The sequence below is a fragment of the Chrysochloris asiatica genome, unplaced genomic scaffold, assembly GCF_000296735.1.
Source record: "Chrysochloris asiatica unplaced genomic scaffold, ChrAsi1.0 scaffold00029, whole genome shotgun sequence".
Lineage (NCBI taxonomy): Eukaryota > Metazoa > Chordata > Mammalia > Afrosoricida > Chrysochloridae > Chrysochloris > Chrysochloris asiatica.
This window is the reverse complement of record NW_006408547.1, coordinates 1,138,640-1,164,198: the sequence shown is the minus strand read 5'-3', so window position 1 is coordinate 1,164,198 and position 25,559 is coordinate 1,138,640. Positions and strand designations below refer to the sequence as shown.

Here is a 25,559-nt window from a genome sequence, read left to right as displayed (position 1 = left end):
TAGAAAAATCCTACATTATTTTGCACAGTTTAATTACAGCAGTACTTTACTTGGGATTGGTGTGATAAGGTCATCTCTGCAGAAAGTACTGTAAATTATATCAGCATAGTAGTGATGTCTCTATGAATAACGCTAGGTAGATTAGTTTAACTATGAACCTGCAGTTTTCTATCCTACATACCAAATCATAAGGTTCTGCATGAACATAATTAAGTTATCTAGAATTACCATTTTCTGTAATGTCGTCTGTGATTGGTTATGGTCTACAGGGTTGAATTATTCTGAGTGGCTGATAAGCACAAGTAAACATCGTTCCAGTATTCTCTGCTTTGGGCCAAGATACACCTGACATCCACAAACAAGGTTTCCTCTTGTTTCACATTACCTTTGAAGGTGGCTTAAATTTCCTGCTCTTCCTTGTCACTATGTGGCCAAAGTCATTTTTACATCATCTTCAACAAAATGTTGCAGCTGCTGTTGTTAGGAGCCATTGAATCAGTTCCAAATCATAGTGATCACTTGTACTAGAGAACCAAATCCGGCCTGGTCCTACATCAGTCTCACAACTGTTAGGCTTGAGCCCACTGCTGCTGCCACTATGTCATTTCATCTTGTTGGGGTGGGGGTCTTCCTCTTTTTGCTCACTCTCCACTTTACCAAGCATGACGTCCTTCTCCAGGAACTGATCCCTCTTAATAATATTTCCAAAGTACAAAATGAAGCCTGGCCATTCTGGCTTATAAGGAACATTCTGGGCATACTTCTCCCAACACAGATTTGTTTGTTCTGGTAGTTAACGATACTTTTAATATTCTTCTCCAACATTATAACTCAAATTCACCAATTATTTTAAAGTCTACCTTATTCATTGTCCAACCTTTACATGCATACAAGGTGTATGAAAATACCATGGCCTTGGTCAGACACACTTTAGTCCTCAAACTGACATTTTTGTTCTTTAACACTTTAAAGAGGTCTTGTGCAGCAGATTTGCCCAATGCAATATGTCATTTGATTTCTTGACTGCTCCATCCATGAATGTTGATGGTAGATCCAAGCAAAATTTATATAACCCAACTTCTCAGCATACAGACCAAATGAGTATGGTGAAAAAATACACTAGTACACCTTTCTTGATTTTAAATAATTCAACATCACCTAGTTCTGTTTGAACGACTGCCTCTTGGTCTATGTATGGGTTCTCATGAGCACAATTGAGGGTTCAGGAATACCTAGTCTTTGAAATATTATCCTTAGCTTGTCACAATCCCCATAGTCAAAAGCCTTTGCATAGTCAATAAAGCACAGCTAAACATCTTTTCATATCGAAGGCTATGAATATATCCTTCAATATGGATTACATCTCAATGTTAAGAAAACAAAAATCCTCACCACTGGACCAATAAACAGCATTCTTATCAATGGAGAAGAGATTGAAGTTGTCAAGGACTTCATTCTTCTTGGATCAACTATCAACACTCACGGAAGAAGCGGTCAAGAGATCAGACGACGTATTGCATTGGGCAAATCTGCTGCACAGGAACTTTTTTAAAGTACTGAAGAGCAGAGATGTCAGCTTGAGGACTAAGGTGCGCCTGACCCAAGCCATGGTATTTTCAATAACCTCATATGGATGCGAAAGCTGGACAGTAAATAAGGAAGATCATAGAAGAATTGATGCCTTTGAGTTGTGGTGTTGGAGGAGAATACTGAAAGTGCCGTGGACTGACAAAAGAACCAATAGATCTGTTTTGGAAGAAGTACAAACAGAGTGTTCCTTGGAGGCCAAGATGGCTAAGTTTCGTCTCTCCTACTTTGGACACATTGTCCAGAGAGAGCAGTCGCTGGAGAAGGATGTCATGCTGGGTAAGGTGGAGGATCAGAGAAAAAGAGGAAGACCCCCAACGAGATGCATCAGCCAGGAGGCATCATTGATGGCGTCAAGTGCCGCAGCAGTAGTGAGGTTGGCCCAGGATCGGACATTGTTTCGTTCTACTGTGCATGGGGTAGCTATGAGTCGGTTCTGACTCGATGGCACCTGACAACAACAACAACAACAAACATCTTTTGGTGTTCTCTCCTTTCAGACACGATCCAACAGACATCAGCAATGATATACTTTGTTCCATGCCGTTATCTGAATGTGGCTTGAACCTCTGGCAATTTCATGTCATTGTACTGTTACAGTCATTTTTTAATTATCTTTAGCAAAATTTTACTTGCGTGTGATTTTAATATTGTCTCATGACTTCTACATTCCATTGGGTCACCTGTCTGGAACAGGCACAAATATGGATCTCTTCTAATAAGCTGGCCATGTAACTGTCTTCTAAATTTCTTGGCTAAGATGAGTGAGTGCCTCCAGTACTGCATCAGTTTGTTGAAAGAATTCAATTTGTAGTCCATCAGTTCCCAGAGCCTTGTGCTTTGCCATTGCCTTTAGAGCACCTTGGACTTCTTCCTTTAGTATCATTAGCTCTTGATCATATGCCACCTCTTGAAAGCAACCATTTCTTTTAAGTACAGAAAAATATGGCTAGCATATGATTATCAATAAAATTGTTTGATAATTTCTGCATTCTGTTTGATCACCTTTCTTTGTAATGGGTACAGACATGGATCTCTTCTAGTCAGTTGGTCAGGTAGCTATTGTGCAAATTTTTTACACAGAAAGGTGCTTCCAACATTGCATTCACTGTTAAAGCATCTCAATTGGACATCTGTCAAATCCTAGTCTGCGTTGTGCCAATGTCTTCGATGATGCTTGAACATCTTCCTTTAGTACCAGTAGTTCTTGGTCATGTGCCATATCATACAATGACTGTCAACCAGGTCTTTTTGGTATAATAACTATGTATATCTCTTCCATCTTCTATTGATGCTTTCTGCATCATTCAATTTTTTTGTGCTAAAAATCCTTCAATATTGCAAATATAAGCTAAGTTTTCTCTTCAGTCTTTTCAGCTTGAGAAATGTTGATTGTGTTCTTCCTTTTTGATTTTCTAACTCCAGATCTTGTACATTCAGAAATTTAATGTTGTCTTCTCAACCTGCCCTTTGAAATTTGTTCAGCTGTGTTTGGTTTAGCCACTCGGCACTAATGAGCAAGTTTCAGAGTCTCTTCTGACATTCATTTCAGTATTTTCCTCCTTTATTGTCTTTTTTATGACCTTTAATTTCTTCACAGACAATGCCCTTGAAGTCTTCCCGTAACTCATCTTGTCTTCGGTCATTAGCGTTCAGTGCATCAAATATATTCTTGAGATGGTCTCTAAATTCAGATGGGATCTATGCAAGTCATACTTTGACTCTCATGGGCTTGCTTTGTTTTGATTTTCTTCAGCTTCACCTTGAACTTGTATATAAACAATTGATGATCTGTTCTGTACTCTTGCCCTGATTGATGATATTGAGGTTCTCTGTGGCCTCTTTTTACTGCTATAGATGATTTAATTCCTAAATCCATCCAGTGAGGTCCATGTATACAGCCATCAATAATATTGTTTAAAAATTACTTAATATTGCTAAGTTTTAAAAGGACATAATGTAAAAACTATCATTCAAAATATATTTAAGTTATTCCTTAAAATTCAATCCTATTTTGAGAGCATCATTTTTATATTTACAAGAAAACTATTAATTATCTATTTTAATTGTTAGGAAATTCTTTTTCATTCTGATGACCACTAACAAAGTAAGAGTACCCTGTTACTTTAAAAACTGTGTCCCCAAATTAAAGGGAGAATAAGACAGACATATTTCTAGGAATCTTGGCAAAGGGCATGGTTACTACATTAATAGTGGTAGCAGTTACCTGAAATAATGCATCTATGATGCTCAGACTGAAAGTTAACAAACCAAAATAGGTGGAGAAAACTGGGGATAGTACAAGAAATCAATAAGCAAATTATAAATATTCTTGAAAAACTTCCAAAGATACAAACAGAATAAAAATATATAAACAGTGAAATGGTTTTTTTTTATATATTTACATATTTTTTAGTATTTCATATTAAGGAATAAAAAATATATTTCAAGCAAAGCCACTTTGAAATAAGAAAATGATCAACAAAGGTGTTATGGATTAAAATGCGTCTGAAAAAATATGTGCTCTAAATCCTAATCCTGTACAGGCATGTCTCGTTTTATTTTGCTTCACTTTGCTCTGCTTCATAGACATTGCATTTTTTACCAATTGAAGTCTGGCAAGCTTGAGTTGAGCATTTTATTGCTCTGTGTTTTTTTTTTCAACATCATGTGTTCACTTCATGTCTTTGTCACATTATGGTAACTCTCACAATATTTCACACTTTTTAATAATGTTATTGACTACAGTATAAACAACTTTCATATTGTTGTTGTTGCTAGGTGTTGTCAAGTTGGTCCAGACTCAGAGCGACTCTATAAACTACAGAATGAAACAATGCAGGGACCTGCGTCATGCTCACAATTGTTATGCTTGAGCCCACTGCTGTTGCCACTCTGTCAACCACTCCCACTGGGGGTCTTCCTAATTTTCTCAGACCCTCCACTTTACCAAGCATGATGTCTTTCTCCAGGGATTGATCCCTCCAGGCAATATTTTCAAAATACGAGAGACGAAGTCCTACCATCCTCACTTCTAAGGAGTATTCTGGCTGCACTTCTTCCAAGACAAGATATGTATGTTCTTCTGGTAGTCCATGGCATTTCAATATTTTTAGACAACACAAAAATTCGAATGCATTGATTCTTCTACAGTCTTCCTTATTCAATGTCCAACTTTAACATGCATAACAGGCAAATAAAAATATCATGATTTGGGTCAGATGCACATTAGTCTTCAAATTTACGTCCTTAAATCTTTGGCACTTTAAAGAGGTCTTGTACAGCAAGATTTGCCTAATTCAGATTTGTCTAATGCAATATGCCATTTGATTTCATGACTGCTGTTTTCATGAGTATTGACAATGGATCCTAGCAAAATGGAAGTTTTTGACAACTTCAATATTTTCTCCATTTATCATGATGCTATTTACTAGTTCAGTTTTGAGGGGTTTTGTTTTCTTTACATTGAGGTTCAATCCATATAGAAGACTATAGTCTTTGATCTTCATCGGTAAGTATTTCAAGTTCTCTTTAGTTTCCAGCAAGCAATGTTGTATCATGTTTATATTGCAGGTCGTTAATGAGTCTTCCTCCAAGCCTGATACCAAGTTCTTCTACATGAAATCCAACTTCTCAGATTCTTTGCTCAGCATACAGATTGGCTAAATATGGTTAAAGGATACATTCCTAATGAACAACTTCCCTGATTTGAAACCATTCAGTATCCCTTTGTTTTGTTTGAACAACTACCTCTTGGTCTATGTACAGGTTCCTCATGAGCATAGTTAAGTGTTCTGAAATTCCCATTCTTTCCAGTATTATCCATAGTTTGTTATGATCCACACAGTGAAATGCTTTTGAATAGGTAAGAAAGCACACATAAACATCTTTTTGGTATTCTCTGCATTTAGCCAAAATCCATCTGATGTCAGCAACGATATCTGTCTTTCCAGGTCCTCTTCTGAATCCAGCTCAAATTTCTGGGAGTTCCCTGTGGATGTACTGCTTTAACCTTTTAAAAATTATCTTCAGTAGAATTTTATTTGTATGTGATGTTAATAATAGATCGTTCAATGATTTTCACATTCCACTGGGTCACCTTTCTGTGGAATGGACACAAATATGGATCTTTTTCAATCAGTTTGCCAAGTAGCTGTCTTCCAAATTTTTTGGCAAAGACAAGTCAGAGATGTATCAGTTTGTTGAAACATCTCAGTTGATATTCTATCAATTTCTGGGCCTGTTTTTCCCTACTGACTTCAGTGCAACCTGGACGCCTTCCTTTAATACCATTCATTTGTGATCATATAGGATCTCTTTGAAATGCCTGAACGTCGACTAATCTTTTTTGGTAGTGTGACTGTATATTTTTTCCATTTTCTTTTGATGCTTCCTGTGATTCACTATTTTGCCCATGTTGTTGTTGGGTGCCACTGAGTCAGTTCCAACTCAAAGTGGCTTTGGGTTTCTGAGAGTGGCTAGCAGATTTGAAATGCTGACCTTGTGGTGACCAGTTCAATGATTATCTGATTCTTTAAAATGCAACCTGAGGCTTTAATATCTTTCTTCTGTTCTTTCAACTTGAGAAATTCTGAACGTGTTCTTCCCTTTCTGTTTTCTGACTCCAGGTCTTTGCATATTTCATTATAATACTTACTCTTTGTGATTGGCCCTGTGACATTTTCTATTCAGCTCTTTAACTGCATCATTTCTTTCAGTCACTTCAGATTCTCTACACTCAAAAGAGCAAGATTCAGAGTCTCTTCTAACATCCACTTTGGTTTTTTCTTTCTTGCATGTCTTTTGAATCACCTTTTGCTTTCTTCATGGATGATGTTCTTGATGTCATCCCTCAACTCCTCTGGTTTTGCCATTAATGTTTCACGTGTCAAATCTGTTCTGGAGATGGTTTCTAAATTCCAGTGGGATAACTCAAGGTCGTATTTTGGCTTTCATGGACTTGTTTTAATTTTTGCCAGTTTTAACCTGAACATGCATATGAGCAACTGATGGTCTGTCTCCTAGTGTGTCCCGGCCTTGTTTTAGCTGATAATTTTGAGTTTCTCCAATATGTCTTCTCACCACTCATCTGTCAGTCTGTCATACTGTGGTAGCTTGCATGTTACTGTGATGCTGGAAGCTATGCCACTGGTATTTTAATTACCATCAGGGTCCCCCATAGTGGGCAGGTTTCAATGGCGCTTTCAGACTAAGACAGAATAGGAAGAAGGAGAAGTAGACCACTTCTGAAAGGTTAACCACTGAAATACAGTATAATAAATTATAATATTATAATAGAAGCAGAACACTGTGTGATATAGTGCCAGAAGATGAGCCTCTCAGGGTGGAAGTCACTCAAAATATGACTGGGAAAGAGCTGCCTTCTCAAAATAGAATTGATCTTAATGACATGGATGAAATAAAGCTTTTGAGACCTTTACTTGCTGATCGTGTACAGCTCAAAATGAGGAAAAAAACAGCTAGAGATATCCTTTAATAATAGGAACGTGGTATGTACACAGTAGGAATATAGGAAAATAGGAAGTTATCAAAAATGAAATGGACTGCATAAGGATCAATATCCTAGCTATTACTGAGCTGATATGGACTGGTAATGGCCATTTTTAATTGGACAGCCATAAGCTTTACTATGCCAGTAATGACAAATTCAAGAGGAATGGTTACATTCATTGTCAAAAAGAACATTTCAAGATCAATCTTGAAGTACAATGATGCACGTGACAGGATATTATCCACATGTCTACAAGGAAGACCAGTTAATACTACTATTATTGAAATTTATACATCAATCACTAAAGTTGGTGATGATGAAATTGAAGAATTCTACCAACTTTCTCAGCCTGAAATTGATCAAGCATGAAGTACTTGAATATTGTGTTGGTCTGAAATCCAACCTGCAATATCTCTGAGGTTTTCCTATATCTGTGGATACAAACCCCATTTGGGAATAAGGTTTTCTTTGTTATGTAATGAAGCCTAATATATCATTGTACAGTTGTCTTAAAACAACCAATTTTGAGTTATAAAAAGATCAAATTATGTACAGAAGACTGGAGATAAGAACCAATGATGAGAAGCTAAAATAACATACTGAATTTTTATTTTTAGCCTCTTAAACCGTGAGAAAATAAATTTTTGTTTATTAAAGTTGCAATAAATTCTGTTACAGCAACTCTAAGACACTAAGACATCAATTATACTCTCAAGAAAAGCCAAAAGCAAAGGAAAAGAGGGAAGCAACAGGTCTCGTCAATTACTATCCAATTACTATAGGCTTAGTCAAAGAAATCTCAAAGGGACTAGCATCAACAGCAGGCTGCAAAATTTACATAAACTACACATTTACATAAAACCTAGAACCAGAAGGGTTCCAGCAACTGCTCTTTTAACAAATATTTTCAAACTGAAGTCTCTTGCAAACATCTCTCTCTAGATGCCCTTTGCAAACAGGGCCCTTTGGTTCATGGAACCAAGACTCACTCTATTCTTAGCACTAGTAACTCTATAAATTATTTGGGGAAAAAAGCACAAAGATAGAAAAATACCTATACTAGTAAACATAAACTGAATATAAATAATACAGTCCCAACTGGTAAAAAAATCACCTAAAGTAAAACATTTATATTTTGGAAAGTACTTACTCTGAAGAAAAAGCACCGATCAATCATTACATAACATCCATGATTATTACTTAACAATTCTGTAAGAGATGCTCTACAGATGGTTAGAAGAGGCATAAACACTCCTTTTTGTACATGAGCAGATAAAGTTTATTAGGTTATGTCGTTCTCACTCTAGATAGGTAACTTTTTATTTACTTATGTATTTTAATAGGGGACTAAGGAAATTTATAAACCACAGCAATCAGGTTCTGGGAAATAGGCGCCCTAGTGCCACAATGGTTAAGCACTCATCTGCATACAGAAAGGTTTCCAAACCCACCAGCCATTCCTCGGAAGAGAGAACTGGTGATCTGCTGCCACAAGATGACAATCTAGGAAACCTTCTGGGAAAGTCCTACTTTGTCCTACTGGATCTCTCCGAGTTGGAACAGACTTCACAGCAATGGGTGTGGTTTTCCGGTTTATTTATTAAAACAAATTCTTGCATTTCACCCAAGCCTCTAATCATAATCAGAGTCATGGAAGAAACTATGAGTCAGAATCCACTTCAGGGCACATAAAAACAACACAACATCCCAGGGGATGCGATCTCTCTGCATATTTAAACAAGCAAACAAAACATTCTTTCTGCTATAGAAATTTCCAAACATATACCGACGAATAGGCTACTAAACCCCTATATACCAGTCTTCTAATTTCAAAAATAACCACTCATAGCCAATCACGTTTCATGTATATTTCCAGTTCCTTACCCACTCTGTGACTGTTGTTGTTACGTGCTGTATACGGTTTCCAAGAACAGCTGGTGGGTTTGAACTGCCAACCTTGTGGTTTGCAGACCAGTGCTGATACTACAGTGTTACACCACGAGTCCGTGATTGTTGAAAAGCAAATCAGACTTCTTATCTATGAACTTATCCGTAAGTTCAATGAATAATTTTATTAAAGGTAGCAAACTACTGTGATGGAGTTCTGGTATGGTGCTGTGAGTTAATGCGCCAGACTGCAAAGTCTGCCCGCAAGGTGGTAGTTCAAGCTCACCAGCTGCTCCTTGGAAACCCTATACAGGGTCACTATGGGTCGGAATCGACTCGACGGCACTTTAAAACAACAAACTACTGTGACACTCAGCAAGCTTTGGGGGGAATTAATCAAATTAATGAATTTAACATTCAAGTACAGTTATCTCCTTTTATTTCATACATATGCTTTGGTTTCTTTGAGCACTAGGGAGAGGCTAGGGAAGGCAATAGAGCGGATAGCTGTTAAGAGGTTACCTGAAAAACCATCAGTAATCACACACACTGGATATTATGCTTTGTACAATTTCTATTCATTGAAGAATGAGGTCAGAATAAAGTGTTCCTGTTAGTCTGGGTCACAAAAGTAATTCAAGAAGCATATAAAAATGCTTATTATCATTCAAGTTCTCTAAACCCACTCAACCATTCAGCCCTTTGCTTTCTGATAAGACTGCCAACAACTATGCCAATTAGTGTCAATTGCAATGTTAGATTTTTGTAACATCTGCACCTGCCGACCAGTTAGTTTAGTGGGAAGAAAGATGTGACTGATGGTTACAAGTTTCAGCAACACTCAACCCTAATTTTTACAAAATTAACATTTGCAAATCTACAAACTCACCAGTTGGTTTTAAAAAAGAAATCTATTTTTGAAAATTGTTGTTGTCTCTGAAGGATTTTTTTTCTTGTCTTTGGGAAAAGGATCAGGTGTAGCACTGTCTATTGTAATAATTTTTAAGCCCTTAAATTTTATAACTTGGCACAATCTAAACCACAAGAAATGAGTGATTTATAGATTTACTTCAAAGTTTCTCAAATGCAAACTTCATGCATTTCATCTAAGCACCTATTATTAATCTTAAAAACAAAAACTCAAAACCAGAAAGCATTTGTTCATATTATGAATGAGATATTTAGCCGGTTTTGAACAATATTTTTTACATAAAATTTATCTTTTAGATTTTGCAAATCAAAAATTAAAGCACTTTTAAAAGCACAAAGTATATTTAATTTGAAAGAAATCATGAATACCAGGAATTATTTATGTATAAGCATATTAATTAAAGAGTATATTTTGGCTATTTTTTATTCTTAATAACTGTTTATAATAATTGAAAACTTCAGGACAAAATACAACAATCTTTAATTTAACGTCAAGTCAAAATGCTTTATTTTTGTTTATTTTAATTAATAGCAACACGCTGTTGTTGTTAGGTGCTGTGGAGTCGGTTCTGACTCATAGAAAGGGTTTCTGAGGCTGTAAATCTTTACGGGAGCAGAAAGCTTCATCTTTTTTCCCGTGGAATAGCTGGTAGTTTCGAACTGCTAACGCGCAGTTCACAGCCCGATTCGTAACCACTACGCTACCAGAGCTCCTCAATAGCAACACAGTATATTTTAAATTTTGTACAGTAGAAGCAAACTGCATGTAGATGATAAAAGCTATTGGAAATAAGAGTGGGTAAAGACAAAGTAGATTACTAAAGAGAGAAATAAAAATTACATGTCAATATCTAAAAGTATGCTAGATGTATATAATGTAGTACATTCTATCTAGTGTCATTACTTAAATTGCTACTTTTCCTCAACAATCTATTCTCCAGCTCTAGCAAGTAGAATAAATGGTAATTTTACCGGCCAAATTTGGCACAAAAAAAGGACAAGCAACTTCATTAACAGAACAATGCCTTCAATATGATTTTTTTTTCCCTTTTTCTACCCAGTGCCAAAGCGTACAATTCAAATCAAGAAATCAAAGCAAAATTACCTCCTCTTGTTTAATTTTTACAGGCTTGAATACACAAATGATACATACAGAATGCTAACAAGAATAGCTTTCCTTGTAAGTTACTATATTTCTTGTATTGCAGCTTAATTATAGGCTAGAATGCTATACTCAAACCAAGAATGAAACATCTCCCCATTGAGGTAAAATTCTCAATATGTACTGTGGTATGCCTATACGATTATTTGAAAGCCAAAAGGATAAATGAAAACCTAGAACGCTTGACTTACATTAGCTTTTTGGCTCAGACATAAATAAATTCACCTAAAGCAATGATGTGGAGTGGAACCCAACAGACACTTCTCTTCAACCTTTAATATGTTTAAACTCATGGAAACAACACTAAATACCAGCCACCTTACAGCAACAGTTGCTAATGACTCTCATATCTCCTTTGCACTCTCAATAAATGGCTAAAAAGAAAATAAAAAATTATTTAAAGCCTTGTTTCAAATCTGATCATTAAAATAACAATAACTCTTCTATTAATCACACTGAACCTATGTGGCTATAGAAATATATGTAATCCTGTTGTCGAGTAGCCATTAGTAGATTTTAACCAAGCATAAACGTTTTTTTGTCCAATGGGGAGAAGTTGGTAGCTATTGACAAACTTGTCTATGGCTTAGTGATTTACAACATAAGACTGTTGTTTTGCTTACTCTCCATCTGGTTTCCTTACTCTTGTTCCATATGACAGCCACACATCACACATGTAAACACAGTCAGCAGCTTTATAAACAGCTAGTGATAGAATGGGAGAAAAGCATCAAATATGCTGGGATGACAAATACGGCTAACAGTGAGCATATATATCCATACAGAGCCAGATCCATAGCTATTTGCACTGTATTTAAAAATATCCATCAATATCTACCCCCCTGCACCTCCCCCACACACACACCTGAGGTTTAAGCATTGAATTGGAAACAACTGGCATGGTTGATTTGATAAATTTCCCTTTTAGAAGTGAAATTATCTTTAAAAAAGAAAACATTCAATAAAACAGAGATTGCACCAGCATTACTAGTCTTACTACAAATGAACTTGGTTCTCTTTTCATCTCTTCACTTTCTCAGAGACACGAGTCTAAATCAAAGAAGATGAACATGTTCTGAGTGTCCAACATCAACCCAGTGCTTTAATATACATTAAGAAACCCTGGTGGTATAGTGGATTACCAGCTGGGCTGCTCTCCATAAAGTCAGTAGCTTGAACCTACCAGCCGCTCCATGGGAAAAAGATGAGGCTTTCTATTCCAGAAAAGATTTACAGCCACAGAAATCCTATACAGGGTCGCTATGAGTCAGAACGGACTCAGTGGCACGCATACACCAACCACCACCAAGCTCAATTATTCTTTAGACCAACTCTGCAATGTAAATGTTATTAACCACATTTTGTAGGTGACAAATCTGAGGCTTGGAGAAGTTAAAAGGAATGTTTAAGGTTCCACAGCTGGTCAGGTAGTATATCCAAACCCAGGTTAATCTGATTACTTCTCAACCCAGTCTATTTAAATATTTGTTGGAAATTCAGTTGGAGGGAAAATACAATAGCAAGAATAGCAAGGAATGGTCACATTAGTAATCAATGCTGTCTGGGGTTTAAAAGTCACTCAACAGAGTGCTCAAAGATAAGAAAAAGGCTCTAAATGGAAACAGACAAATCTTCTCCATTTAGATTCCAAAACAGTAGAATTCAGTCAGCCCTGTAGGCAGTAGTACAGGCATGCCCTACAGTGCAGAAGGAGTTCTGGTCTGCCACTGTAGGATAAACACTGGACCACAGGTCAGTTTAAACCTCACGGTTGGCAGTTCAAACTCACCAACTGCTCCTTGGAAACCCTATACAGGGTCGCTATGAGTTGGAGCCGACTCCATGGTCTGAGCAACAACCAATCATATACTCGATCCTTTCCGCACATCACTTCAGTTGACTTTAAGAACAAAACAAAACTGGAGAGTATTATCCCTACTTATAGATGAGGAAAAATAAGACTCTGAAAAAAGTTTCTAGCAGATTCCACAGCCAGCAGTTACAGGGTTGGTATTTTACTTCTAGGGAGTTCTGGTGTGGTATTGTGGGTTAATGTGCTGGACTGCAAAGTTGGTTTGAACCACAAGGTTGGCGGTTCAAGTTCACCAGCCATTCCTCAGAAACACTGTACAAGGTCACTACGGTTCAGAATCGACTCAATGGCACTTAACTACAACAACATTTCAATTCTGACCTCACAGGCATATGACATCCCCTATACGAGTCCTGGTGTGGCACCGCGGGATAAAGCACTAGATTGCAAGGTTGGTTTGAACCACAAGGTCAGCAGTTCAAACTCACCAGCCACTTCTTGAGAACCCTATATAGGATCGCTGAGTCGGAACTGACTTGACAGCACTAAACAATGACAACAACAATGTACCAGCAGCGATGGGCTCAAACATAACACCAATTGTGAGGGCGGCAAAGGACCAGGCAGTGTTCCGTTCTGTTTCATTCTGCAGTGCATAAGGTCACTAAGACTTGGACTGACTTAACAGTACCTAACAGCAACAACATTGTATATATGTCAATGTAAAGAAAACAAACATCCTCACCACTGGACCAATAAACAACATTCTTATCAACGGAGAAAAGACTGAAGTTGTCAAGGACTTCATTCTTCTTGAATCAACCATCAACACTCATGGAAGCAGCAGTCAAGAAATCAAAAGATGTATTGCATTAGACAAATCTGCTGCACAAGATCTTTTTAAAATGTTGAAGAGCAAAGATGTCAGCCTGAGGACTAAGGTGCACCTGACCCAAGCCATGGTATTTTCAATAACCTCATGTGCATGCAAAAGCTGGATAGTGAATAAGGAGACTGTAGAAGAACTGATGCTTTTGAGTTATGGTACTGGAGGAGAATACTGAAAGTGCCATGGGTTGCCAAAAGAACCAACAGATCTGTGTTTGAAGACGCGCAGCCAGAATGCCCCTTGGAGGTTAAGATGGCCAAACTTCGTCTCTCATGCTTTGAACATATTGTCAGGAGGGACCAGTCACTGGAGAAGGATATCACATTTGGTAAAGTGGAGGGTTAGAGAAAAAGAGGAAAACCCACAGCAGGATGGATTGGCAAAATGGCAGCATCAATGGGCTCAAGTGTGGCAACAATTGTGAGTTTGGTCCAGGATCGGGCAGTGTTTCATTCTGCTGTACATAAGATTGCTATGAGTCAGTACCAACTTGATGGCACCTAACAACAACAACAGCAGCACCAACACCAGCATTTATACAAAATATTATAACTGAAGTGAGTTTAAGTAACATTTATATATTTGGTAAGTGACATGAGGTTTGTCTTTAGAGACTGCCATTTAAAATTTATTATTATAATTACTGTTTTCCATCACCCCTTACCTGTTCTGTTTACACAGCAGAAAATGTGATCACTGATACTTATTAACATTAAATACTAGAAACAGCTTTACCTACCAAATTATGTGGCAAATTGATATAAGATATTACTCACAAATGCTCTATCCCTTGTGTTCAGTGTGTTGGATTTCTCTCACCATTTTTAGAATAGTTATAATAGAAATGTTATAAAATCAAAACATTGTATGAAAGGCAAAACACTACACAAATCACATATATATATTTTTAATTTAGACAAATCTAATAAAATATGCCTGAGCCCCATCCCTGTTTCTCCTGGCAACACAAATTCCACAAAATACACAGCCAAGAGTACAAAGTTCAACACCCAGCTCTCTGCTGACCTTTTTAATGAAATCACTCTCTGACTTTTTGCTATCATTGCAGAAAACATTTCCAAAAACACAAGGCCAAGACATAGTTTTTAAACCTTTGTCAATCTTTTAATATATTTTCTGTGGTGGTAGAGCTTTACCCTTTGAGCATGAGAAATTGGCACAGCTATGTGGCTAAGATGGAGAAGATCAGATGAGGCAAAGAAACAAGGCAGAAATATGAACCTGAAATCCAACATTCTTGGCTACAGTATTGAAACAAGACACCAAAAGAATGTGTGGAATACATAACGAAGTATTTTCAAGTTTGATTTGTGACTTCTGAGCAATTTTAAGTTTGAGAAGTCTAAATTAACTTTCTCTTTCTTTAAAAGCAAAAAGTAATAAAAAGTTTGTACCTTTTCGGATTGTCCTACAAATTAGACTTTTAGAGCAAAAGAAGTTTCAGCAATGCAAACTTTTGGAGTTTTGACTGAATGGCCCAAAAAACCCCTCAAGCATTTCATCTTCAATACAATGAACGAGCAGGATTCTGGGAGGGATCACAGTCCTCTGAAATGCCTTAGAATAGAACTCTGGGCACAGACATAAAAGCCGCTTGATGAGGAAACACACAAGACCTTAGACATAACTAACTGGAAAAGAGAAGAAAGCATTATTTTCAGGGCAAATTCAAGAAGCTCTTCTAATGAAATGAGAACGTTTAGTGTTAATTTAAAAATGTTTTAAAAATCTTTAAGTAGGACATGTTTTACTAGGAGAATATGTTTTCAGGCTTTCAGCATATTGAGAGGAGTAAGTACACCATGACCCATTCACTGTAGGCAAAATACATCAAAACAGAAGGACCGGTGACTACTTTGCTGTGTTTTTTCTTTTTCTTTTTCTTTTTCTTGTTTTGTGGCTAACATCGTAAGTGTCTGAAACAACCAACCACCCTATTAACCCATTTATTTTGCTAGTTTTTATCTTATATATGTGCATTCAAATTTCAGGTTTAGGAATTATTCTGTAAGTTTCTGCCAACTTTTCAGTTCCTGTTTCTTATAAGCAAAATATGCAAACACACAGCTGCTATAATAGTAAGGGAGTGAGATCTATTCAGCAGATCTCTGACTACCACCAATCACCAGCACTGATACAAAAGGAACCTCAGTGAAGAAAGCTATGTTTTCTTAATAATAACAGTTGTATAAACATAAGGTCTTCTCAGTTAAAGGGAAACCAACATCAAAAAGCAGTAAAACATAGAACCCTAAACCCTTCTTTCTTTGAAGAAACCCGTTTGAAGCGAGGTGTTTCTAGTTATGGGTGAATGAAATGAGAATTCAGCGGCAACAAACGGACATCCAGTCCTATGAAGGACTAATTAAATCCATCTGAGAAGCTGCATCTGAAACCGCCTCACACATTTCAAAGGAAAGCACTGGTCTGCCTTTTGCAAAGACATCAAAACATTCAGTCACAGCTGACGCTCAGCTCACGGAGGTACTACAACAATGTTATTTTTATGAACTACAAAGCTCTATAAAGTCATGTTAGGAGTTTACACTATATCATTAACAAGACTGAAAAATCAGAGGAAAGGCACAACATTTTACTTTTCACTATAGAAAATTTCTTTTTCTGGCCTACAACTCCAGTTTTGCACATCTACAGGATTTCATAAAAACAGGAGATACTCAAGATTCCAAGTGTTGTATAATTTGCTGAGTGGAAGTGCTTAAAATATTAGTAAAAGAATCAGTCGTGGTTGCACAGCTAACTAACTCGCTGTTCTGATGCACAGAACCAGGATTCTGTTGTTCAGCTAAAATTCTTCAGTAGTTAATAAAGTCAGCAGAAGAAGAGCTCAAAATTTTACATCTTTGACAGAAATCTTCCCTTTAAGAGACATTCGATGGTAAAAGAAAATTATAGTTAGAAGTTGGAATGTTATCCCAACTGAATAACATAGTCTTCGTGTCTATCCTACCAAGCCTTTTTAATTTTCTGTAATTGGTTATGTGAGTTCTTACAATCCTATAGAGTAATCACATCTCTTTTTTTCTTAAGGAACACTATTAGATGTAACAGTAGGTGACAAACTCCCTAAATAGAGGAAATTCAATACTTCAACCATCTCTTCCAAGATATCCAGAGATAAAACTAACACCATCTGAATAGTTGATAGAATTCAGAGCAGCTCCCATTCCTGAAGCGCACAATTGGAAAGAGCAGGACAAGCCGTCAGAAGGCCGCAAGCCTCCAGCTTTGTCTTCACTTTTGCATCCCCTGGAGCGAGTCACCCATTCTTCAGGCCCCACGTGTTTCCTCCTGTGCAGTGAAGCTTCAAACACGAACTGATCAGATTAAACAATAATTAGGTTCTCTCTGAATACCCATTAACTGATATTCCCATAACAGAAATAAGCTAGTTTCCTACTTCTCTGTCACCCCCTTCCCCAAAAAATGCCTGTCTGTGCCACAGAGTTTAATGAATTAACTCTAACTCAAAGATTTCAGTTCACAGGAAATCTTACAGCAGAGAATAAATTACTAAAAACAAATATAAACTGCGATGACATGTTGCTGCTGCTGTTGTGATTCAGTGCCGTGGAACTGGTTCCGACTCACAGCGACCCCGTATAGGGTTTCTGAGGCTGTAAATCTTTGCAGGAGTTGTTGCTGTTGGTAAGTGATGTTGAGTTGGTTCCGACCCATAGCGACCCTTGTGTAGGGTTTCCAAGGAGTGACTGGTGAGCTTGAACCGCCGACCTTGTAGTTTAAACCAACTTTGCTATCCAGTACATTAACCCTCAGCTCCACACAAGGAGTAGAAAGCCTCGTTTATCATTCTCCCGCACAGCAGCTGGTGGACTCGAACTACTGACCTTGTTGTTCGAAGTCTAGTGCTTATCATACAAAGCCACTGCACTCCCAGCCATCAACAACAACCACAACAAAAGGTAAGGTGTTTTGTTCTGTTTTTGAAGTTTTCAGTATTAGTTATTTTAGACTACTACCTAACTTAGACTGCTTCTTAGGAACACTATTGGATGTGATAGTAGGTCACAAGCATAAAGGACACTCAATACTTAAACCATCTTGTCAATAGTTACAGCGATAACTAACTGTATACTTCAGAATTCATGTTCAGGAACAGAAACTGCTGGCACACAGGGCTATTACCTGCATTAGTATATGCAGGAAAACTATTTATTTCATTCACATGTGCAGTATCATCTCCTCAGCTACCCAAGTAGACATCATTTTGAACTTTTCTCTTCCTCTTCATCCCCACATTAAGGGACACGGCTCCTGTTAGGCAGTAAAGTGTGGACGTTGTAAATTCAAGAACTGCAACTGGATTCCTGGATGTCTTTTTGACATTAGTCGTGTGACTTCAGATTTCCTCATATTTAGAAGAATTAGGGAGCACAATGGCTCCACACGTTAAGCATTGGACAGCAAACCACAAGGACTGCAGTTCAAGCCCACCAGCAACTCCACGGGAGAAAGAGGAGGCTTTCTGCTCCCTCGAAGATGTAAAGCCTTGGAAACCCTACACAGGGTTGCTATGAGTTGGAACCGATTCAACAGCAGTTAACAACAACAACAGTATTCAATGCCTTCTAGATTAGTCTAAATTAAAGTAGATCATACTTGTTAAGCCTCTAGTACAGTGCTTGACATACGTTATACTCAGTAAATGTTGGACACATTATTATTAAACAACACACTGCACTTGAATTACTCAAAACCGTACATTAAATTAACATACATTAAATGTGCAAAATGAATAAACTAATATTGGTGATGGCTGTGTGCCACTGAAACCATGTACAGGGCTTCCAAGGTTGTCAACCTTCAAGGAAGCAGAAAGCCTCATCTTTCTTCCGAGAAGTGACTTTAAGATTCTAAATGCTGACGCAGCCCATAATCCACTAAATTACCAGGGCTCCTTCGAAGTATTATTATTACTCGCCAATAAATGTTGCTTTATCATCAATTGTCACATCAAGCTGACTCGACCTCTTAATGTTTCCCATACACATCCATTTTTCTCCACTGTCAAAGTCATAGATTAGGACAATAACATCTCCTACTTGCACTATTATATTCCAACAGCCTCCACTAACAGGTCCCTCCCAGTCTAGTCTTGCTTCTTACAGCCTGTTCTCATATCGCAAGTGGAGTAATCTTTCTGAACTGCAATTCTGATGAATTCCCGACATAAAGGTCTTCTGATGCTCTCCATCCAGTGCATTCCAAACAAATCCAGAGGAACTGCACACGTTCCCACATGATCACATTTCTGCTTCTGTCCTCATGGCTCTTCTCCTCATGTCTCATATCACCTCCATCCCTGCCACCAGGTCCCCTACACTTCCAGTTCTCCACTGACCAGTCACACAAAGTGTTTTGCATTCTCAGGCACAACACACATTCTTTTGGCGATTTTGATCCACCTTCAAAACTCTGACACTTTTATCCTGACCCACACTCCAACTTTGTTCTTTAGTTCTCAACTTGGACATGATTTCCTTCAGGAATCCTTCCCTGCCCGCCCATACCTGTGTCCAGGTAGGTGGCTTCTCATATGTGCTGTCTACAGTGCTTGTCTCTCCCATTCACAGCACTCATGTATCCTACTCTAGTGACATAGAGCTTGTCCCTGTCACCCTCACAGAGTCAGGTGTCATCTCTCCTGAGTACCACTAGGTCTCAGGACTCAGCTCATACTTGTTGAGTGCCATTGTTACTGATCCACAGTAACACTATACAGGGCTTCTAAGAAGTAGTTGGTGGGTTTGAACTACTGGCCTGTGGTTAGCAGTCCAGTGCTCATCCCACAGTGTCACAATCAGTAGCTATTAAATGATGTTGTTGTTAAGTGCCGTGGAGTTGGTTCCAACTCATAGTGAATCTGTATAAGGTTTCTGAGTAGCAGCTGGTGGGTTTGAACTGCTGACGTTACTGTTCAAACAGACCTTGCAGTCCAGTGCTTATCCTACAGTGCTACACTAGGACTCCATTAACTGTTATTACAAGTAAAATGATCAATGCATGTACTGTGGTGCTGTGTGTGCCACTCACAGCAACCCCCGAAGGCAGAGTAGGATTATCCTATAGCGTATCCTAGGCTGAGAATCTTACATGAAAAGGTTACTAGGTCTTTTCTCCCACAGAGTGACTGTTAAGATCCACCTGCTGACTTTTTGGCTAGCACTGAATACCAGAACCATTTTGTCACCAGAGTTCTTTGATAAATGATGCCGCTGTTGTTCAGTTCTGACTCCCAGTGACCTTCTATAGGGTTTCAGAGGAGCATACGGTGAGACTGAACCACTGACCTTTATGGTCCAGTGCTTATGTTACAGCACCACATACCAGGACTCCTGATAAACGCATTGTTGTTGTTGTTATATGCCGTGGAGTCGGTTCGGACTCATAGCGACCCTGCCACAGGGTTTCTGAGGCTGTTAATCTTTATGGGAGCAGAACGCCTCATCTTTCTCCCACGGAGCAGCTCGTAGTTTGAACTGCTGACCTTGAGGTTAGCAGCCCGATTAGTAACCACTATGCTACCATAGTGGTTATAAAAGCATGAGAATTCATCTAACAGTTAAGTCATTCAGCAGAGGCACTTTATCTTTGAATACTGTCTGTGTCACTATTGATTTTATTTATAAATGTTGTTGTTAAGTGCTGTGGCGTCGGCTGCAACCCATAGCAACCCTGTAAAGGGTTTCTGAGGAGTGGCTAGTGAGCTTGAACCACCAACCTTAGGCTTGGTGAATGAATTGTATTATAACAAAATGAATAAATTCTTTTCTTGTAGAAATTTGACCATATGCTATTAGACTGTTTCAGATATTTTACAAATATTTATGCAATTGTGCAGAACTAGTGCTGAATATCTGTTGTCAAGATGGAAAGTTTTATTCTACTAAAAGTCTTTCTGACAGTGGCTGAAACTAGAGCATAATGCTAAAAATCATCTGAAGTCTTAATTATAGTATTTTTACAAATAAAATAACCAATATCATTTAGTGTTTTTCATTTCCAAAAGTAACTGAACTTTCTAACTTATTTTGGTTCTTAGTCTCATAAGAAGCTACTTGACTCTCAAGCACAACATGACTGAGTCACTAAAGAGGATACAGGTGCAACTGTGCTCCCAATTATGCGAGTAATTTTCCAGATTACATGGGCATAATCTTCATAGGTTTATGAACACTCAGTCCTAGGGTTCAAAGCTACAGTATGATACCCACTGAACAAGACTGCATTTAAATAGTAAGCCAGGTGAAAGGTTACTCCTCAGACTTGATTTTTCGAGTCTTATTTACCTGACCCCTTTCTATCCGATGTCAAACAGATTTGGATGAGTTCCCTTTTTGGAACGATATTCTTTAGTTTGAGGTAAAGCACTCACAACGGCAAAACAAGGTGTTGTTTGGACTTTCTTTCTTAAGAAGACAGAGGGAGAATACTCCCATTTTTACTAGTGATTCCCCCCCTCCCTTATTTAGTTGGTATTTATTTATTGCATCTCCCTCCAAAAGGGCACAGTGAGCTTGGTAAAATGTTGTATTCTTAAATATCAGACACCAGTCACAGGAGCAAATTAATGGTATGTCTTACATAAAACTACAGTAAGTTATATTCCATAGAAAGAAATCAAAAGTACCCATGCAGCTTAGTTTTGTAGCAGTGGGAAATGATCACTTTTCTAGAAAGGGGAATAATGGGGAAAGGGGAGATAAGAGCAACAGGGACCAATCGATGGTGATCATTTGTGAGATTCTGGACAGGTGACCATGAACTTTTTGGATTAACATTAGAAAGACTATCTCAGGACCATGAAAGTACTGTGAATTCTACGAGTCCTGGTGTGGAGCTGTACAATGAGCACTGGACCGCAAGGTCGGTGGTTCAAATCCACCAGTCACTCCTTGGTTGCTATGAGTCAGAAATGACTCAACAGCACTTAACAACTAGGACCCAAAGCAAAACCTTTTCTTATAAAGTTTTTATTGTGAACTGAGTGATAGTTTATATGGGAGAACATCGGCTTTACACCATTGTTTCACTGCAATGAGTACAATCTCCTCCATGTATCATCATTCAACAATATTTGCTTGTAGTCTTTTTTTTTTTTGGGGGGGGGGGGCTGGTATACACAAAAACAATCAGAAATACATAATAATTTAAACAACCTAAGGGCACATTCTGTAAGGCTGCCTCCTGACTGCCAGCACCCAGTCCCTCTCTTTCCATGAGTCCAGAGTCCTCAGCTGCTCCCTGTCATCATCTCTGCCTCCATCTCTGGTGTCATTGCTTCTCTGGATAGGGTCGCACATTACACTTGTGCTCTTCTCCCTTGATGGTCCTAGGGTCCTCTGTTTCTGGATTGTAAGATTAACTACTCACCCATTTTTGTTACAAAACTCTACCTTTTCAGTTGTGACAGTTGCAATTAGTCATGATAACAATAACTCACTAATGAATCTTTTCACAAGACTCGTCTAGACAAGATGAGAACTATTTACTGGGGATTCTACCTTCTCCTGCACACTTTTTAACTAAACTCCCTCTTGAAAACTTATAAGCTAGTTACTTCATGCCTTTAGCACTCCCTCATTTCAGGTATCCAATGTCTAAGTTGCCTGTCCCTATCTACCCTGTATACAGATGGGATAGGATTGATACTTGATGTGAAGACTCTTTCCCTTTCAGTTGGTATTTTGAGCAAAGCAAAAGTTTTGTTGTGAACTCTCACTCAATGTACCTGTTGCTATTAGCAATACATGCAAATTTCTACACCTACGCCTCACTTAAGGAGCCCAGGTGATGCTACTAAACCACAAAGTTGGTGGTTCAAACCCATTAGCTGCTCCATGGGGACAGGGGGTGCTGTCTGCTCCCATGAAGATTTTCAGTCTCAGAAACTCTAGAAAGGGTCATTATGGCCTGATGGCAGCCTTTTCCTCACTTAGTGACAAGCTCATTCGCTTTCTGACATTTTGCATTTATGACAATAGTAAAAACTCCATTATCTATTTTGCACATTAACCTGGGTTTCCTCCCTGCATCCAAAGGTCCAGGCTCTGGGGCTGCTTCTGGATCTGCCGCCATCCCCTCACATATTGTTGATTCTACATAACCGCCTGTCTTTGGAACCTAACCATGTCAGGAAGTGAGGGGTGGGTGTATAAACAAGAGGCTGTTCTCAATCAATTTACTCACTCTAGTCATTCCTTTGCTTTTTCCAGTTTCTTAATTCAGATGAGACCAATCTCCCAACATAGCCTGGTCTGCTAGGTAATCTTTAGGTGAGAGAGATACAGCAATTACACGTTGTGTACTTACAAGATGGAGGTCCTAGGTAGTGCACATGGTTAAGCCCTCAGCTACAAATTGAAAGGTTGATGGTTTGAATTCACTCAGTGGTGCCTCAGAAGAAGGGCTGGCAACCTCCATCTAAAAGCTCAGCGCCATTGCAACCACCATGGCGCACAGTTCTACTCTGAAACACATGGAGGCTTGTCAGGAGTCACAATCACCTCAGGGGCAACGAGTTTGCTGCAGCCCTTTATCAATGAGTCAGTTGCTCATATGACTATTCTTTCACTGGACAAGATATTGTGGGACTGTTTGGACAGGCAATCAAAATTTCATTGTTTCAATATTTCTACATCTTCCAGGCCTTGACATTGCATCGTTATGGAACTATTTTGAAATAGTTTTTTGAAATTGCTATCGTTGTGCTAGGTGCCTATATAAGGTGACCCTGGATAGGGCAGTGGATCTGAATTACTAACTTGGCAGTCAGCAGTCCACTGCTTATCCTGTAACACCACACCAGGACTCCGCTATTTTGGGGGAATGCTGTTGTTGTTGTTGTTAAGTGCCATTGAGTCTGTTGTAACTCATAGCAACTCTTTATAGGGTTTCTGAGGAACAGCTGGTGGGTGTGAAACACCAATCTTGCAGTTCAAAATGACCTTGAAGTCCAGTGCTTATCCTACAGTGCCACACCAGGACAGACAACACAAAATATGAAGGATCAAAAATTTTACAGCACAGAATGAAATATCGTATAAGGTACTTTTTTTTTTTTTCACTTCTGCCATGGAGTTGGCCATCCATTTCTCCAATTCAAAGGCAACAACTGCTATTAGTTTCCTATGGATTCTTCCAGAGATATTCAACATATATATTATGGATTGAATTGCCTCACCCCCACCACGCAAAAACAAAAGAAACAACTCCCCTCCCCCCCCAAAAAAACCCAAAAGCACACACAATAACTAATACTGAAGTCCTAACTCCTGGCACCTGTAAAGGTGGCTCTGCTTGGAAACAGGGTCTGTGAAGAGGTCATTAGTTCGGAAGGCTATGGAATTACTGTAGCTGTAAACTAAGAAATGCTTGGGGCTACCAGAAGCTGGGAGAGATTAGAAAGAATCTTACCAAAGGAAAGAATATGGCTCTGCCAAAACACAAAAATAAATCCCTTGTCCTTATGCCAGATAGGACAGAGTAGATATGCCACAAATGGTTTCCAAGGCTGTAGCTTTTAGGGAATTACATTGCCACTTCTTTCTCCAACAGAGTAACTAACCTTTCTGTTATCAGCTGAGCACTTTAACCAATGAGCCAGCAAGGCTCCTTCTATGGCTGTTCTGACTAGCTTCCAGAATTAGGCAGTGAGTTTCAGTTTCTACTTGCCACCTGACTTTCTAACGTCCTCCTAGAAAATGAATACCATATATAACAGTATAGTCTTTTTACACAAATGAATATACCTGCTTTCGTCACTTTAGCCAATTTTGTTTTTGATAGTACAGGACTAGTTATATTAAATACGATATTAGGTTATTCCCAGATTTCTGTCACGAATGTTACTACCATGGACATTTTTGTACATCTCTATACGTAAACATACTATGTGGTATAAATTTATTCTAAAAATTGTTTAAAGAATGTAATATATGTATACTTACAGTTTCTTTGCTATCAACCATCTTTGAATATTTTTCAACAGAGTTGTTGGTCTTTATCATATTGATTTATATAATGGCCCACTTCCTGTTACTAACATGAGCACAGATTCTAAGCCTGGTTGTTTGCTTTCCTGCTGACTTTATTAATGGCGGCATTTATGATTTATGATGATAGTTTATCTATTTTATGTTTTCAGCATTATCTTGACTTATCTTCCTGATATGGAAAAGTAGTTTTATAAAGAAAACAAATATTTTTGCCAAAGTGGAAAAAAATTCCATGTTGACATACACTGTTTTTCTTGGAGTGGGAGGGGCAGGAGGAAGCCAGCCTGTTTCCACCCCCACCATGTTGCAGACCAAAATACAAAGCAGTGTCTTATCATTTATGCCACAGATGTCAGTTTTCTAAGTAGAATTATGATCTTTTTTTACAAGCCCCTGACAGTATTATGACATTCAAGTAAAAATTCTACTACAAAATGTTTTCTTTTTCTGCCTTTTACACACTTAACCCGCAGGTCATTTTTAAATAAGGTGTCTACAGTAGCTATAAATGTAATAGCTAACTACCCTGGTTTGCTCATGTCCTTTTCATAGTCAAGAATAAAAGCCTATTCTTTGAAAAGGACATTAGGAAACCAATACCATTTACAATAGCCACCCCAAGGATGAAATATCTAGGAATAAATGTAACCAGAGAAACAAAGGACTTATACAAAGAAAACTACAAAACACTACTGCAAGAAACCAAAAGAGACTTACAA

At 38.2% G+C, this 25,559-nt stretch overlaps 1 protein-coding gene across 1 annotated transcript in view; it reads right to left on the bottom strand.

The window, feature by feature from the left end:
• PCCA (propionyl CoA carboxylase, alpha polypeptide) overlaps nt 1–25,559 on the bottom strand; it is a 605,786-nt gene that overhangs the window by 158,015 nt on the left and 422,212 nt on the right. The window lies entirely within an intron of this gene.